A 16,584-nucleotide genomic window follows, 5' to 3' on the forward strand; every position below is an offset into this window, starting at 1 on the left:
ACTGAGGCTGAGGAGAATGCTGAGCAATTAGAAACACCTGAATTGCATCCAGATTCTCCTTCCCCAGCAGACAAGCTTTGGGTCAGGCTTCGGGGAAGACTTATGGCAAAGAGGTCAGAGGATCGCTCGAAGGCTGTCCCAGAAAACTCCGTTCAACTAGCCCTGAGTACTGACAGGATGGAAAGGTTTCCAGCAGTTCAAGGGGCTGTTTTACTATAAAAGCAGCTCCTAGTCAGCTAGAATTCTGTGGAAGCAATAAGTCAAAATCTCTGGCTTGCATCCATGCTCCTACAACCGTGAACTGTGTTTCTTGAACTCCTGACTCTGGACTTGTACTTTGGACTATGTTGTGTGTTTGACCTTGGGCTCTGACCTTGGATTACATTATGTGAGTTGGTTTGGTAATTGGATATCAACTTTGCATTCCTTGTATTCCTGACTTTGGACTGGTTTATCGGCTGTTGTAACCCCTGGGAACATGACAGTGCTCACTGGAAGGACAGATCCAGAAGCTGAGGCTCCAATACTTTGGCCATCTCATGAGAAGGGAAGACTCCCTGGAAAAGATTTTGATGCTGGGAAAATGTGAAGGCAAGAGGAGAAGGGGATGCCAGAAAACAAGATGGCTGGACAATGTCATCGAAGCTACCAACATGAATTTGACCCAACTCCAGGAGGCAATGGAAGACAGGAGGGCCTGGCGTGCTCTGGTCTGTGGGGTCACAAAGAGTCGGATACGACTTAACAACTAAACAACAGCAACAACTGATCTTCATTAGCATCCTCCACTCCAGGAAACAATGGAAGACAGGAGGGCCTGGCGTGCTCTGGTCTGTGGGGTCACAAAGAGTCGGACACGACTTAACAACTAAACAACAGCAACAACTGATCTTCATTAGCATCCTCCACTCCAGTGCTGTGACAAATGCCTTCCAGTTACCTAGAAATGGTGCTAAACTTGCATTAGTGTAACGGTTGTCTAGGAATTGTGTGCCAAACCTACCTCTTGAGGTTGTTGCAAAGAAAAGGGGTAGAGGAAGAGAAACCCTGCTTCTCTGGGTAGCTGCCAGAGCTCCCTGGAATATAACCTGAAGCAAGACAGCAGGATTGTGCATTTGCATCTGCCAGTTTTTATCCATGTGGGCTACAGTACATCTTCAGCGTAATCAGACAACAGTATAAATCTGTGATGGCTGCATCTAGGTTTATTCATGCAGCTACAAATTCATAAATAATTGCTTGAAGGCTTCCGAGGGTTCAAAATGCCAACAGGAGGCAGATGATACACCATTCCACATTATTGCAATTGAGAATGGTTTGCCTCTTCATCTCAGGTTGCTGTCTCCAGAGTATTCAGAGGCTATCAGTTGCCTTCTTCATCTAGTGTTAATCCCCAGCAACTGGGAGATGACATCGCCAAGCCTTTGCCTGCTTTAAGGGAGCAACAGAATTCCAGTGCTGGCACCAACATTAGGGAGCATCAGGGAATCACAGATAAAGCAGCAGCCCTTAGAAATTGGAATGGGGGCATAATGTGTAAGAAGTGTTTACTTCATACGCAGACTGAAAAGCAGCAGAGACTGACGGCACACTGAGAAAGGAAGATAAGCAGAAACCACTGTGTGTAAGTAACAGTGCATGATTGTAACATATTGGACTTGGGGGAGGGGTATCTTGAGATAAGCGCCTGGAATTTGAAGTGGTACACTTAGGTAAATGAAAGTGTGAAGTGAAGGTTATACCTAGAACTATATTTTTTGCTGCCATGCAATTTTCAAAAGAAAGAATCTTTCTTTTCCTTTCCTTTTTAAAAAAAAACAACGTGGAGTCTTCTTTGCATCGTTTGCACTGTCACATTTCATGTTGTCCTTCAATAGGTCGTGATCATCAAACAGACATTTGTGTTCAGAACAAGAGATATTTGCAGAGGGAGTTGTTCTTAATTAGGATGTTTTCCGTATGAAAGCCAGTAAGGGCATCTTTTCAAGATAACTATTTTATTACTCCTGGTTGTTGGATTAGTTACATCATATGCATCCATAGACAATCAATAGATGAATGGCTTAGGGCAAAATGATCCTTCCATCAGTGCCATGGCCTCAGTCCAGATCAGAACCTTCCCCATTCACAGGTGTTTTTAAGCAAAAAAAAAAAAATGTAGAAGCATTAATAGTGATCTCCCATAGTATATTTAGCATGCAATCCAAAATAAAACAAGGGACTTAGTGGCCAATACTTTATTTATTTGTTTCTTTCTTTCTTTGTTTTTTTTTCTTTGTTTAAAAAGCTAATACCTGACGAATCCTGATCAGGAGCATATTTACACCTTTGTATGTGTGTGGTCCCTGTTGTCTCCTTGTTGGAGCTACTGTTTACTAGAGATGCAAGAAAATAGTGAGTTGGATACTTGGGTGCTGAACCAGATGCCAGAAGTTCAGTTTCCACTATGCCTCTAGGGAGAAGACTGAACCTGTGTAGCCTTGGGCAAATTGCACAGTTCTAGAATGCAACCCAGAAGAAGGGAATAGTAAGCCACTTCCAAGTGTTCTGTAACTAGAAAACTGTAAATTGGAATGAACTTAATGTAATAATCATGTGTCAACAAGTCAGTTCTGACCTATGGCAACACTTTTCAAGGTTAACAGGTACACAATACAGTACTCAGAAGTAGTTTATTAATCCTTTCTTATTGCTATACAAGCTGGCTCTATGCACAAGAGGCACCGTGGGATCAAACTCCCAACCTCTACCAAAAGATATCCAGTCAGCTTCAAATTCACTTAACTGGACATGGTTAAGGAAGAATACTTGCTAGATCCTTTGTTCTTTTTGAGACTTTAATGAGATACCTCACAGTAAGGAATATACACATCCAAGTGATCACGATAGAGGGGATACTTTTTTTAAAAAAAACCTGGTATTTGTGTAATTGGTGCAGACTGTCTCTGCCCAAAGCCAAATCCATTCTCAGAGTCCGTTCTCTTTGAGAAGCAAGTGCACATATATAATATAGCAAATAGAAATGAGTGACTGGCTGCTAATAAAAAAGGGGAGGCTGTCTCTCTCTCTCATTCTCTTTCTGTGTGTGTTTGTGTATGTGTGTGGGAGAGGGAGATTAAGAGAGAGAGTTCTTTTCCTTTAAATCTTAAAAATCCATGCCATGGATAGTTATCAGCCTTCTGCACTATTTGTGTAAAGCAGTATTTGCACTATTTTTTGTGTTTCTACATAAGAAATGCTATCATTCTCTTATTGAGAGCACTGCGAAATACTATAAGAGTAAGCAGAATAATGTTATAGTTCCTTAATATGTACATAGATTTCTCTCCTTACTAGTTACCATTACAGGGAAGCTGCTGGAATCAACTGGGAGAGGGGTCGTTTTCTGGAGTCAGGATAAAGTCATGTGGACTTTAGCCTGAATCCAAAACTTTTGAGTTGGTATATGCATCTCACTACCACCGCCACCTTGGCCTCCAATGGGTGGTGTGGTGGCTGCTCAACACTAGTGACCGGGCTTCCCTGCCACTGAGAAGCCCGCTGAGAATAGTCACAGCAGCAGAACTAGGTTGCTGCCTCTGAGTGGGCTCTGCCCAGCTGATCCTGGCAGCAAAGGCCAGCACTCCTCCTCCTGCCTCTGCCACTGCTGGTCCTCCTCTTCTCCACTCCCGTTTCTCCCATCTTGCTGGTAAGGCCAGTTTACTCTAACAGAGGGGTTTAGATATGTCAAACCAATTGAAATAAACCAGTTTGGGAAGTGATTTAAAATAAACAGTCCTCTGATGGAAGAGTATTTTACCTAGGTTTCAAAGAAAAAAAACATGCTTCCCTGGCAAAATAATCCATGCTTGCATTTATGTCAAGGAGACACCTTATTTTAAATCATTTTTTTTAAAAAAGCAGAGCCCAATTCAACAGGGGTTCTTATTGTTGGTGAGTTCAGGCTCTCAGATCAGGATCACAACAGTGTAAAAGATTAAAGCTACTTTTCCCACATTACGGTTTTAATCCAGGTCACCCTCCCTACAACTGCTATTTTCCTCATCATCATTGCTACTATTATGATGGAATTGCTAATTACATGAAAAGTGCTTCATTTAGTGCCACTGAACTCTGGAGGATTCACACCTGGGGGAAGTGAAGGTTAACCAGCACTACTAAGAGGAAAGATTACTGTTATAGCAGGAAACTCTGATAAAATATGAATACTGGTAAATCAAAATTATTCTTGAAATAAAAAGCCGCCATTGATTTTCATGCTTCCAGATACTTAATGTAATGGGCTCATTGGACACTGCTGTGTCTTGATATCTCAGTCCTGACAAATTCATACAACCTTAATCTGTAAAAGATTATTCCATCCTCATCCATATGATGCCCAAACAGGGCTAGCTGTCCTATGCGGTATAATGAGGTAAATTGCAATGATCCAGGAGGATTTTCATTGCTCCTGAGGACATCCACTCCTTCCACATATCATTCTGGTTGGCTCCAAATGCTGGCCAGGCTACTTCACAGTAGCACGAGCAATCTCCTTGGACAGCCCACTTCTAATGCTTTTCTATAAGGGGAGGTTTTTTTGAGCTTACATTTGGGAACTCACAAGCCTGCAGAGAGCTCTGTACTGCCATTTAAGATTTTTTTAAAAAAAACAGAAGCCCACCCCTGTCTTGGTTTGAGGTATGAGATGACCGTGTTGGCAAAGGGAGGGCAAAATGATGCAATCAAGCGGCCATGGTGACAGTAGCAAAGGTACTGGAGACCAAAGGCAGGATTTCTTCTCCTCAGACAGCAGGGAGGGCTCAGCACACAACAGAGTAAAACAAATAAGCAAATACATAATCTATTCAGCTGTGTACTCTATGTATATATGTATGGAGGGACGGAGAGAGATACACACACACACACTGACTCACTGCAAAGATTTTGAAATAACAGTTCATCTGATATCATTGCAACACAGGCCTTGCTTTTAGGAGAAATCAAGTACTGTACTTTGCAAACATAATGCAGTTCAATACCACTTTAAGAGTCATCCTAGAGACTCATAATAGCTTTATGTAATTTTTAACAAGGTGCTTCACCATAACAAAAAAGGGGGAAAACATTGGAGGTGAAGAGAGATTTTTTTGCTACCTCAATTTGTTTCCAACAAACAGATTTGTTTTTGCCAGAATTTTTGTGGATCTTTCACTTCCTTAGATATCTGTTTGTCAGACTGTAGGCTGAAGAAATTCCACTGTAGGAGAGAAAACAGGTAAATGTAAGGAATGCATTTTCCTCATAATGCATAGTTTGACACTCTGTCTAAAAGATAACATGATTTAACACTAAACCAGATATACATACCCATAACTTGTGCACTTTGAAGATATTGATCTGTGTCTCACTTGGTAGGTGTGCTAAAGCTATATCAACTGAACACACTGAGTGGAACTGGGTGCTAGTTGTTATCACATTGCTTCCCACCATATACTAATTTCTTTTGTTGGTGCTTCCTGCCATAACTTATCTCATAGTCCTTCATTACTAGTCCTACTGTAAGGAGGTGTAATAATTCATAGTAATGCCATGCTCCCTTTTCATCAAATCATCATAGTCAGGGAAGATATATGGGAAGTCAAATGTATCAAAATACACACATTGAAAGCTGTAAATTCACACAATTTAGCCAACATGTCAATGGAACCCAAGGAAAGAGAATGAGAATAGACTTATATTGAAAATGTATAAATGTGCTCAGTTTAAGCAGGAAATAGTAGGAGTTGGCTATGGTGTGAGGAAGGCAAGGCTCTGCTGATGGGGAAGAAACAGCTGGGCAGGCTGGTTGTATGACCTAGTCAATAAGAGAGTATACAAAATGGGAAGACTCATCAGGAGCCCATGGAGCACATCATCACAGCCTAAAGCAGAACACACCCACCAGAGACAAAACAATGTGTCTTTGCCACAGATGCCTGCCAAAGAGCAAAGTGGTGCATCATCCTGGTTCTTATTGGTTAAAAGATGATGTGGAAAAAACTGTAGCTCACTGTGGAACACAGACTTGCGTCCATGTCTCTTCCTGCTTCACAAGGCAAAAAGGCAAGACTCCCCCAGCTCTTTTCCTCATTAAGAATGATTCTGAGTGTTGATTTTTTCTCCAAACCCTTGAGAAAAATTCAACTATTCTTCATAGCATGTAATGAAAGCTGAGCATTTAGCAAAACTGCTCATTAAATTCCAATGTTAATTAATCTACCAGTCAGATGGAAGTGACATAGGAAATCAGTAATGCTACTGGCAATACTCTTTTAAGTTATTCTATTGCATTTTGTGTTTATCAAAAAGGAAATAATTGCTAACAGTTAGGTAAGAGTCCCCCATCATGGATTGCTGCCTTGTCATGGTGAAGGGGCTTGAATAATTCAGAGAAGCTATGGGCTATGCCGTGCAGGGACACCCAAGACGGACATGACATAGTGGAGAGTTCGGACTAAATGCAATCCACCTGGAGCAGGAACTGGCAAGCCACTCCAGTATCTTTGCCAAGAAAACTCCATGGACAGAAACAAAAGGCTAAAAGATATGACGCTGGAAGGTGGGCTCCTCAGGTTCAACATGCTACTGAAGAAGAGCAGATGACCAGCAAAAGTAGCTCCAGAGCTAATGAACTGGTTGGGCCAAAGCCGAAAGGATGCTCAACTGCGGACGTGCCTAGAAGTGAAAGGAAGATCAAGTGCCTGCATAGAAAAATACTGCATAGGAACCTGAAATGTAAAATCTATGAATCTTGGTAAGCTGGATGTGGTCAAACAGGAGATGGCAAGAATAAACAGTGACATCGTGGGTGTCAGTAAACTAAAATGGACGGGAATGGAAGAAATCGATTCAGACAATTATCGTATCTACTATTGTGGGCAAGTATTGTGTAGAAGAAATGGAGTAGCCTGCTTAGTCAACAAAAGAGTGTGGAAAACTGTACTGGGATACAATCTCAAAAATGACAGAATGATTTCAATATGAATCTAAGGCAGACCTTTCAAAATCACATTAACCCAAGTTTATGCACCAACCACCAATGCTGAAGAGGCTGAAATTGACCAATTCTCTGAAGACTTACAACGCCTTCTAGAACTGACACCAAAGAAAGATGTTCTTGTCATTATAGGGGACTGGATAAAATACTGGTATTCAGTATCAAGAGATAAAAGGAACAACAGGTAAGTTTGGCCTTGGAGTTGAAAACGAACCAGGGCAAAGGCTAATAGTTTTGTCAAGAGAACAAGCTGGTCATCACAAACACTCTTTTCCAACAACACAAGAGATGACTCTACACATGGACATCATCAGATGGGCAATACCGAAATCAGATTGATTATATTCACTGCAGCCAAAGATGGAGAAGCTCTATACAGTCAGCAAAAACAAGACCTGGAGCTGATTGTGGCTCTGATCATCAGCTTCTTATAGCAAAACTCAAGCTTAAACTGAAGAAAGTAGGAAAAGCCACTGGGCTACTCTACAATCTAAACCAAATCCCTTAATACACAGTGGAAGTAAAGAACAGATTTAAGGAACTCGATTTGGTAGACAGAGTGCCTGAAGAACTATGGATGGAGGCTCGTAACATTGTACAGAAGGCAGCAACAAAAACCATTTATTTATTTATTTAGCTTGAGATGGCTAAACAATGTCATGGAAGCTAGCAACATGAATTTAACCCGACTCCGGGAGGCAGTGGAAGACAGGACGGCCTGGCGTGCTCTGATCCATGGGGTCACAAAGAGTTGGACATGACTTAACGACTAAACAACAACAATAAGAGTCAAGGCACAATGAAATATGATTGTTTACACACATGTAGCCATATTTTTGTCAGGATCTGGCCTGTACCACCCTGGCAGCTGCAGGATTGGGGCCAGCCTGACCCAGGAATGGCCTGGTGTTTGCAGGCTCAGGCCCTGGCCGGTGTAGCAGGTGCTGGGCCACTCATGAGGCTCACCTGGAAACATTGAGGGAAGGCCTATTTAAGGAGTGGTTCTTCCTCTCAGAAATGGTCTCAGTAGGAAAGGGTTTTGGTTGTGATGAGTGTTTCTGAGCTGCTGCTTTCTAAGATTTCTGATTCTGTTGCTGCCTTTGTCCCTGTTCTTGTTTCTGTTTGCTACCTACATCTCTGCATCTTATCTTCTGTGTTCCTGTACCTGCTTTTGTTCCTGCCTTTTCTTGCCTCTGCTTGCCTACTGCATATCAGCACCTGCTCTGTGTTCTCAGCCTTGTGCTCCTGCCTCTGCTTGGTCATAACCAACTGTGCAGTCAGTGCTGTGAGACTTGATATTCTGTGTGGTGGACTGGGTCCTGGTGTCCTTGTTTGAGATATCTTGGATTCTGACAGTTTTCCTGTTATCATGATAAATTACTGAGGAGCCTTTAAGACTATGGGTGTGATCAAGTGCCTGGAAAGACATACATCTGATTATATCACCATGGTTTTGTAGGGAGTGATTTCCCTTGAAATGACCCTTCTGGCTATTGGGAATTGCTGCAGCTCAGACCCTCAAAGTAACAGCTCTAAAGCTAGTGTGGGGGAGGAGTGCAGCTGGGGCACCAGATACTGTAGTTAGCAGGCTGAAGCACTATTCCCCATATGTTGTGTGGTCCCCGGGTAAGAGATTGCACCAACTGCATTCCACAAGCAATCCAAAGTATGGTCTACTTTCCCATGTGATCACGCCCCAGCTCAGTCAGAGATTCCATAGATTATAAACTCTTTCCTCAGTAGTGGTGTATGTCTGATGAAAATGGTCTGTAATCCACAAAACATTGAAATTGTTAATCTTAAAGGTGCATTTTTGGTTTTTGTTGCTTGAAGTTGTATTTGTGCTAAGCTTGAAACAAAACATGAAAGTAAGTCAGGATGTGATTCTCTTCTTCCTAATAGATACCAAGCTACAGATACTTGTCCTGAAAAAGAAATCAGAGATAGCCTGTGACTGAAAAAGGGTAATTAATGAAAGTAGCTGAGTGTCCCAACACAAGCTTCTGTTACCTTTGGGAGTGTGCAAATTGGTTTCCTTTGTTTGGTGATTGGTCCTCAGGACTTAAGGATTCCTTTGAAAGATTATTTTCTCAGGCACGGGGGAAAAATTGAATCAGTCACCTCTCTGCAATGTTTATGTGATTTTAAATCTGATTTAAATCTGTTTTAGTATCTGTCACAGGTCTCATTTCAAACATAACAGGCAACTCTGGTTTATTACAAGCCACGACCCTTACCAACCCATAACCTGTACATGTTCTAGTTTTTATACAACGTTCTGGTGATTGGGTTCATTACACTGTTGAAGCAGTTCCTCTCCTTTGGCAGGAAATAACGATGGAGTCTTTTGTTGAACATTTAACTTTTTATTAGAAGCAACAATAGGGGATTCAGCAATAACTTCTGTAGGTTCAAGCAGATTAACATTTGAACAAGGTTCAGATTTAGATAGTTAACTTTTTAAGATGTCTCTCTTCAGTATCCCAGTACAGCTTTTCCAACTCTTTTGTTGACTATGAGGGCTACTCCATTTCTTCTATGAGATTCTTGCCCACAATAGTAGATATGATAATTGTCTGAATTGAATTTGCCCATTCCCGTCCATTTTAGCTCACTGACACCCAGAATGTCAGTGTTTATTCTTGCCATCTCCTGTTTGACCACATCCAGCTTACCAAGGTAAGATCTGTCCGTCTTGGGTGTCCCTGCACAGCATAGCCCATAGTTTCTCTGAATTACTCAAGCCCCTTCACCATGACAAGGCAGCAATCCATGCAGCTTTATCTGGAGCTATCACGTATGTTTATTGATGGTTTTGAAGAATTTCTTATTCTCAACAAAGACAAGCTATATTGACACAGCCTGTTAAGGACTTAGAGTTCCTGTGAAAGAAAAGATCATTTTTCAAACACACAAAAAAAACTCTGCTGAAGAACACCACAAATAAAACCCTCAGCATTCGCATTGCCTGATCTGCCTAATACAATGTAGAGACGTTATGTTCTTGTGTCAATGTAAATTATTGTTTTGAAACTTCACAGCATACTGTGGAGTTTCAAAACTTACATAACAATGTAACTTCTGGAGCATTTTCTCTGCCAAGGTTGGCAGGACTTCAGACAACATCTCCTCATTTGAAACGTATAGCATAGCATGAAAGTGTAGAATGGTATATGAAGACATAACCGTGTTCGGACAGTATCTAATGTGATGCCATGTACACATTTGGAGGGGAGTACCTAGCCCCACCCTTCCCACATCATTTTCTCAACACAAACAGCAGTGGGTCTGAAGAGAAGAGGTTCCTACTCATGGTTCTTGCTTGCATGTAACACCACAAGCAAGCCAGATTTCTCTTCTTAAGGCTTATTGCTGCTTACATGGAGAAATCAACAACAGATGGTATGGGTCTAAAGTGCTCCTCTTCCAAGTAGAAATTGTGATTCTGTTTTTACTGTTCATTAGAATCTCGGCCACAGATTCAGCAAACTTCCTCCTTATAGGGGAAATTGTGACCTGTTTGCCTGTTTAATCTGCTCTCCAAGTGTGAACCCTTGATGAATAACCTCAAAAACTCTCCTTTCCCTTCTTGTTCTTCTCTCTTTAAACCAGACTTGGATTGAATGCCTTCAAAAACAGGAGTGTTTCCTGTAAACTATGTTATCTAATGGTTTGGGGCATCCAACAGATAGAAAAGTGAAGTATACATTTAAATAACTAAAGACAAACAGCAGGCAAGAAAGAGTTTTCAGCAATGTGGAATTTTGTGGAGCTTAAGCAGCGGGTCTTGTATGAAAACTGGGGTGATGCGAGTCCAGCTTTTCTGTTAGCTGTGAGAACTTTGGCAAGCATGTGAATCTGGTAAGGCGAAGACCATCTCCACAGGGTGGCAGGGCCAAAACCCAAGAACAGCAGAGGTCACAACTCAGTTAAGAGTGTCACCATTTCTACTTTGCACAGAATATCCAAGATCATTTGTAACATGGGAGAATACTCTGTTTGCATGGTTGGCCTCTTCCAGATTAAGAGGACTGTTTAGTTGCCATAACCAATGTCCCTCAACATTTTAGATGCAGCAGTGCCTGAACAACAAAGATAATTTAGCTGAGGTGCAAAGTTTCTGTCCCTTACTTCTAAAGTTTAGCATCAAGTCAGCCAACAAGGGAGCTCAGACACTCCTACAACTGCCTTGTGATTGCTCCCCACATGCTGTTTTCTCAGAGAGAGATTTCTAAAGTCTATTTAGATGGGGTTACCTTTTTGGTCTGGCCTGCTGTTTAGAAGGCTGTAGGAGAACTTTGTGATAAAATCACAGTATTTTCTACCTTTTGATTATATCTTATGCAATCAGTTTACAGCTAGTGAATGCATTTTCTAGTAGCAAGTCTGCTTATTAACCTTCAACTTTAGATAAAGCACAAGGGAAACTCCCTGGTGGTTAAACCAACAAGGAGCCTGCAATCCACAGTTTTCTTTTGTATTTATTTGTTGCTGTAACTCTATAATGGAAGAAAGAGCTAATCTTTTAAAGCAAGTAGGTCGGTAGGAGAAAATGCTTGGTGGGATTTAATTGCACTATATAGTTCCATCACGAATATCAACAGGATTCCAGGAAAAATGCAATTAAACAGCAATTTATGTGACGATCTTTTTAACTAAAGGACCTGATGTGCTTCTTGGCCTTGGGACCATCATTAAATTTGCTCTCTTTTGAATGTATGGTTATTTTTTTTTTTGTTGCTTTCATATTTTTTTAACAATTCCTGTATTTTGTTAAAGGTGTTTGGAAAAGAAGGAAGGCCCATAAAAGAGTCATACAACACTCCACAGATCTTTCTTAAACTCTGACTATTTGTGAAAGTTTGGTCTGTGGGAGGGAAGGTGGCCAAACTACTGTTACTATGTGCCATCAAGTCAACTCTGACTTATGGTGATCCTATGAATGAGTGATTTTCAGAATGTCCAGTTCAGCTCTTGCAAATTCAAGGCTATGGTTTATTGGTTCAGTCATTCCATCTCTTGTCTTCCTCCTTTCCTGCTGCCTTCAACTTGTCCCATCATTATTGTTCTTTCAATGGTGTCTTCTCACCATACACCCAAAGCAAAACAGTCTCACTTTCATCAGTTTTCTTCTAGAGAGATTTCAGTTTGATCTGATCTAAGACCTACTTGTTTGTCTAAGGTATTCACAAAGCTCTCCTCCATTTCTCAAATGATTCAATCTTTTTCCTGTTGATTTTTTTCTCTGTCCAGCTTTTATATCTGTATATAGTAATGGGGAATAAAATAATGTGGTTGACCTTGTTCTTCAATAACACATCCTTACACATGAGCATCTTTTCTTGTTCATTAATAGCTGCCTTTCCAAGTCAGCCTTCTTCTGATTTATTGGCCGCAGTCTTCAATAACTGGTTCAATAATTGAAGGTATAAAAAAATCTTTGATTATTTCAATGTTTTCATTGTCAGCATCATGATTTTGGTCTACTTAATGTTCAGTTAATGTTGGGACGTGGTGGCGCTGCGGGCTAAACCGCAGAAGCCTGTGCTGCAGGGTCAGAAGACCAAGCAGTCGTAAGATCGAATCCACACAACGGAGTGAGTGCCCGTTGCTTGTCCCAGCTCCCGCCAACCTAGCGGTTCGAAAGCATGCAAATGCAAGTAGATGAATAGGGATCACCTCGGTGGGAAGGTTACAGCGTTCCATGTCTGAGTCGCACTGGCCATGTGACCACGGAAGATTGTCTTCGGACAAACACTGGATCTATGGCTTGGAAACGGGGATGAGCACCGCCCCTTAGAGTCGAACACGACTGGACAAAAATTGTCAAGGGGAACCTTTACCTTTACCTAATGTTCAGCAGTAGTTCTGCTTTTGCATTTTTTTCCGCCTTCATCAGAAATAATTTCAAATCACCACTGCTTTCTGCCTATTATATAGTATTGAACTATTGTTTCTTCCATGAGTTTTCACCCCTCCTTCATCTGAATCTAATCTAGCTTTTCGTGTGCTATCTTGCATACAGATGGAGAGATAAAATACATGTTTGTCTGACACTTTTAGAATATCCAGTATAGTATTGTAGATAGAGTGACAGATTAGGACTCAGGAGACATGGATTTGAATCCCTTCACCATGGAAACTCACTAGGTAGAAGGCTTGGAAATGGAAAAACCATTCCTTAATTTTCTCTTATTTTGAAATCCCTATTACAGTTGTTATAATTTGGTTCCAACTTGATAGAAATTAATGCAACACACATACTAATATCTCTGCCTATGTGAACTTACTTTGTTTTTCCACATTCTGTTCTACCAGTTGTTGTTGTTTACTTGTTAAGTCATGTAGAGCACACCAGGCCCTCCTGTCTTCCACTGCCTCCCAGATTTGGGTCAAATTCATGTTCGTAGCTTCCATGACACTGTCTAGCCATCTCATCCTCTGTCATCCCCTTCTCCTCTTGCCTTTACACTTTCCCAACATCAGGGTCTTTTCCAGGGAGTCTTCTCTTCTCATGAGATGGCCAAAGGACTGGAGCCTCAGCTTCAGGATCTGTCCTTACAGTGAGCACTCAGTGTTTATTTCCTTCAGAATGGATAGGTTTGTTCTCTTTGCAGTCCAGGGGACTTTCAAGAGTCTCCTCCAGCGCCACAATTTACAAGCATCAATTCTTCGGCAGTCAGCCTTCTTTATGGTCCAGTTCTCACTTCCATACATTGCTACTGAAAAAACCATAGCTTTGACTATGCTGACCTTTGTCAGCAAGGTGATGTCTCTGCTTTTTAAGATACTGTCTAGGTTTTTCATCTCTTTCCTCCCAAGACGCAGGCATCTTTTAATTTTGTGGGTGCTGTCACCTCCAGCAGTGATCATGGAGCTCAAGAAAGTAAAATCTGTCACTGCCTCCATATCCCTTCTATTTGCCAGGAGGTGATGTGACCAGTGGCCATGATCTTAGTATTTTTTATTTAGAGCTTCAGACCATTTTTTCATTCTCCTCTTTCACCCTCATTAAGAGGTTCTTTAATTCCTTCTTACTTTCTGCCACCAGAATGGTATCATCTGCATATCTGAGGTTGTTGATATTTCCTCCAGCAATCTTAATTCCAGCTTGGAATTCCTCCAGTCCAGCCTTTTGTAGGATGTATTCAGCATATAAGTTAAATAACCCTGGGGGCAAGATACAGGCTTGTTGTACTCCTTTCCCAATTTTGAACCAATCAGTTGTTCCATATCCAGTTCAAATTGTTGCTTTCTGTCCCACATATAGATTTTTCTGGAGATAGATAAGGTAGTCAGGCACTCCCGTTTCTTTAAGGACTTGCCATAGTTTGTTGTGGTCTACACAGTCAAAGGCTTTTGCATAGTCAATGAAGGAGAAGTAGATGTTTTTATGGAACTTTCGGGTGTTCTCCATAATCCAGCACATGTTAGCAATTTGGTCCCTAGTTCCTCTCCCCTTCGAAATCTAGATTGTAATTCTGGGAGTTCTCAGTCCACATACTGCTGAAGCCTACCTCGTAGGATTTTGAGCATAACCTTGCTAGTGTGTAAAATGAGTAGTTCTAACATAGCTTCTTGTAACTAAAATGTAGATTATGCATCCGTGCTGAGGCACACCTATTTCTTTTAGAACAAGCCACAGTTTTTCAGGATGCCCACAGTCAGAGACTTGGTGTAGTTTGTAAAGCATAGACTGATCTTATTCTAAAACTCTTTGGTGCTCTCCAGTAGCCAATGTACAGTATATTTGTAATATGAACTCTAGTGCCTATTCTTTTTCAGTACACAGCTTGAACCCTGGACACTTTTGCCATATATGGCAAAAGTCTTTGTTGCAACTCCTTATGCATCATTAGCCCAAACCCTAGTATCCCCATGTTATAGACATACATGTTTATAAATCCAATTTAAGTAACTGTGGCTATGCCCCTGTGAGGAAACAATAACATTGTTTGATAGCAGGGTTGTTCACATACACATACAAATCTTATACCCACCCCCCAAAAAACAAATCCTAAACCATCACCTAAAGAGAAAGAAACCTAAAACAGTATAAATTTGCATAAAGTGTGCACATATTAATTTATAGAAATAAAACTAAATGGTATAACCCACACAGAAATACAATGTATCCTATCCTGGTTGAGCAAACTATATCTTACTGTTCTCATGCCAACTATTGATGAATAATTTCAAGACACTTACTCTGTTTTTCCCTAGAAGTTGGATAGGTATCTGTCAGGGATGTTCTACAGCAGCAATGGAGAACCTATGGCACGTGTGCGGAGCCCTTTCTGCCGGCACGTGAGCCATGTCGCCAGATCGCTACTCCCCTCTCCCCTAAACCTGAGCAGGCGGCTGCAACCGCAGTACTGGTGCCCAGACAGGCAGCGAGTCATGCTCCAGAGCAGCTGGTGCTGGCGGGGATCCGGAGTGGGGTCTCAAGGCACTTCCATGCCCAGGATTCCCCTTTCCGCCGCCACTTCCGGTTCCACAGCTGCCACTTCTGACTCCGCCGCTGCGGCATGCTGCTTGCTTTTGTTTTGTTTTTTCCAGTTTGGGCAGGCAAGCCCAAAAAGGTTTGCCACCACCACTCTAAAGTATCTAGAGAGTCTAGATACAGATTCCTGCTCCCTATCTTGTTATGGTTTCGTCCAGATGTGGACTAAAGAGCATTTCAAACAGAGGATAACTTTCAAGTAAAAGACTGCACATGCTCAGAGAGAGTCCTTAGATTCCCTAGTGGTTGAAACAGTGATTGCAAAACAAATTTCAAAATGTTAGATGAAAATCTCAAGAATGTATCAATGCAAATAAATATTCACCAGTACCAGTTAGTGATAATGACATCACTTCAGCAGGAAAACTGAACTGTGGTGGTGAAATCACCAGATTTTTTTTTTTAAGAAATCGCTTTCAAAAGTAGAATCTGCTAAGGAGAGTTCTTTGCAAAGATTTCAACAGGAATTAGTAACAATTCTTTACAGATACTTTTGTTCTTCAGACCCAAAAAACTGCTAAAGTATAAGGTAGAGACGGACAGCTCTGTCCTTTCAGTGCTGAGTTTCTCAAGTTGTAAAATCATTGCTGCAATTCATTAATTTGGATTAAAATTTAGAGTTTGAAAGGGATCCTCAGAGTCAAATTTCAAGAATAAAATTAAGCAGATTTCATGAATAAAATCTTGATGGATTTCACATTTAGGCCTACCACCAACAATTCTCATTTTCATGCCTGCTCCTTTTGAAAAACAAATCTTTTTTTCAAATGTAGCCACAACTGAAACTATTATAATGTCTCAAATTACATCATTGATCCGTGAAGTAACAGAACAAGCAACAGCTACTCCAGGATACAAACAGGTAGATTTTGATTACCTTTTTCAGGTGGAAATTTGGTACACCATTAGCACTTGAGAGCAGGAAAATCAGGGCCTTTAAAGGGAAAAGAATCATTCTCGCTGGTTAAAACTCAAATACATTTGTGGCCAAAGAAAACCACAACCTGAGTTTTTAGTTCTACTTCTTTCTTTCTTCTCCATTTGACTAAAATGTTAATAACCC

The 16,584-nt window shown here is 41.1% G+C and overlaps 1 protein-coding gene across 1 annotated transcript in view; it reads left to right on the forward strand.

Moving 5' to 3' along the window:
- The first annotated feature begins 1,162 nt into the window (after positions 1-1,162).
- ANKFN1 (ankyrin repeat and fibronectin type III domain containing 1) overlaps positions 1,163-16,584 on the forward strand; it is a 328,869-nt gene continuing 313,447 nt past the window's right edge. The window contains exon 1 of the mRNA XM_078385159.1: positions 1,163-1,624. The gene's annotated coding sequence lies outside the window, so the exon portion shown is untranslated. The remainder of the gene's footprint in view (positions 1,625-16,584) is intronic.

The sequence above is a fragment of the Pogona vitticeps genome, chromosome 2 (assembly GCF_051106095.1).
Source record: "Pogona vitticeps strain Pit_001003342236 chromosome 2, PviZW2.1, whole genome shotgun sequence".
Lineage (NCBI taxonomy): Eukaryota > Metazoa > Chordata > Lepidosauria > Squamata > Agamidae > Pogona > Pogona vitticeps.